This window comes from Dinoponera quadriceps, unplaced genomic scaffold, assembly GCF_001313825.1.
Source record: "Dinoponera quadriceps isolate SergipeBrazil2010 unplaced genomic scaffold, ASM131382v1 scaffold2192, whole genome shotgun sequence".
In the NCBI taxonomy this organism is placed as follows: Eukaryota; Metazoa; Arthropoda; class Insecta; order Hymenoptera; family Formicidae; genus Dinoponera; species Dinoponera quadriceps.
This window is the reverse complement of record NW_014556227.1, coordinates 1-2,408: the sequence shown is the minus strand read 5'-3', so window position 1 is coordinate 2,408 and position 2,408 is coordinate 1. Positions and strand designations below refer to the sequence as shown.

The 2,408-nt window shown below is 29.6% G+C and overlaps 1 long non-coding RNA gene across 1 annotated transcript; it reads right to left on the bottom strand.

The window, feature by feature from the left end:
- Nucleotides 1–703: 703 nt before the first annotated feature.
- Nucleotides 704–2,331, bottom strand: LOC106747212. The gene is made up of 3 exons (XR_001374640.1): nt 1,836–2,331; nt 1,651–1,740; nt 704–912 (listed from the first exon to the last, which is right to left on the bottom strand). It is a non-coding gene; the product is annotated as an uncharacterized LOC106747212 (long non-coding RNA).
- Nucleotides 2,332–2,408: the final 77 nt, after the last annotated feature.

Here is a 2,408-nt window from a genome sequence, read left to right as displayed (position 1 = left end):
ACTTGTATGATGTTAGAAGATTTTATGCCTCTCTTGGTTTGTGAGAACCCTTGGAAATATCGAATGATATTAAGTAAGATTACAATTTGTAATAAAAGTTTCACAGAAATATTCATCCCTATTAATATGTAATACATACTATTTTTGTAATTTCAACTTCGTTGCAAATCCTCTGTTATTATTGGAAAATTATAATAAATAAGACATTATGTAACAAAAGTCACAATTTGTTTAATGATGTTAACTTCTTACCAATTAATTTTTTTTCTCGACGTTTCATCATAAAATGTACTTCAATTTGTAATACCACATATTATAATATTTTTATCGTTACAAATAAGTTTAATACGTTTGAAACAAAGATTATATTTCTTCCAAATGTTTCCAACTTATTTTCTCTTTGAAGCTCTCTCTTTCAAGAGACAGTGTAAACTACTATACAGTGTGCGTACTTGACTTGTGAGAACCATTGGATATATCAGAAGAGTAATGTTAAGTCAGAATCACTTTCAGTGAGATTACAGTGTGTAGTAAACATTTCACAGAAATATTCTCCTGTATTTATATTAAGTACATATATTTGTATAACTTCAGCTATACCGCAAATGAATTGTTGTTACTTGAATATTAAATGAAATAAAATGTCAGGTAGTAAAAAGTAACAATTTGTTTAAAGATATTAATTTCTTATCAATTTATTTTTTCTCAACGCACCTTCATATAATATAATTCAGTTCAATTAGTAATACTATATATCATAATACTTTCATGTTGGTAATAAGTATGTTCTAAAGAAAGATGATATTTATTCCAAATATGTTTTCAACTTATTTTATTTTTGACGTTTTGTCTTTCAAAACACACATGTTGCTCAATAGCTTTGTCAAGAACTGTCGTGTCATGTGGTGGAACCTGTAATGAAACACAAATTATATTATTAGGACGATTGATCAATTCAAACAGATCAATGTATAAATGATAAATTATTATAAACATCTCGAACATTAACACTACTGCAAGTTTTGGCAATTCTCTATGATTTTGGAATAAAGTTATAGCTTGTCCTTGTGCAACACCAATATGTGAGCTTCTCTATCCTAACATTTGAAGGTAATCCAGATGTATCACTTCAATAATATCCTCTACCTTAGTCTCCGCAATCTTAGTCAGTCGTATAAATTCTTGATGACAATATTATGAGTAAATAAAACAATGTTGGCAAGAAGTAAAAAGTAACACAAGTAGGTAATAAGTTGTGTTAAANTTGGAATAAAGTTATAGCTTGTGCAACAGCAATCTGTGATGTGAGCTTCTCTATCCTAACATTTGAAGGTAATCCAGAGGGATCACTTTCAATAATATCTTCTACCTTAGTCTCCGCAATCTTAGTAAGTCGTATAAATTCTTGATGACAATGTTATGAGTAACTAAAACAATGTTGGCAAGAAGTAAAAAGTAACACAAGTAGGTAGTAAGTTGTGTTAAGATATTAACTTCTTTCCAATTTATTTTACATTCGACGTTTCCTCATAAAATGTAATTTAGCTGAATTTATAACACCATGTATCATATGATTTTCATTCTTACAAAGAAGTTTAATATGTTCTAAAGAAGATCATATTTCATCCAAATATATTTGCAATTTATTACCTTATAGATGTTTTCTCTTATAAAACATAAACACATGTGTTGTTCCATAGTATTCTTAAGATGAAAAACTGTCATATTATGTGGTGGAAGCTATGGTGAAACAAAAATTATATTATTAAAACGATTGATCAATTCAAATAGACCAAGATATATTTCATAAAACGATAAATTATGAAGATCATTACCACTACTGCAAGTTTTAGCAATTCTCCATGATTTAAGAATAAAGTTGGAGTTTGTCCTTGTGCAAATGCAATTCATGATGTCAGTTCTTTGATCATAACAACTGAGGATAATCCAAAGCAGAGTGCATCAATAACAATGTCAATTGCTACCTTAGCCAGTCCTAACAATTCTTGATGTTGTTCCAAGTTTCAGACATTGTTTTATCAGGATACAATTCTTGTCAAGTATCTCTTAATACATCTTTTAATTATGAGTTTTCCACAATATTAGACGGTATACGATGCTTATATATTTATCTCTGTCTCCTAGGTAAAACATTGGAGGTATGTCAACAAAGTTATTCACTGTCTTTTAAGAGGTTTGCTTTTGTTAAAATACTGCCGTATTACACGTGTCTAGTTTATAGGCAGTTTTGTATTTTTCACGATATTTGCGATACAGCTACACTCTCACACAGCGTCTGTAACAAATGAAAAAGCTCGCGAAATGTCAACATGAGAGAGCGACACTGCCGTTCAATGTTAGAACTTCTATGTGTCAGTCTTTGTCGGTAAGAATGGATAACACAATAA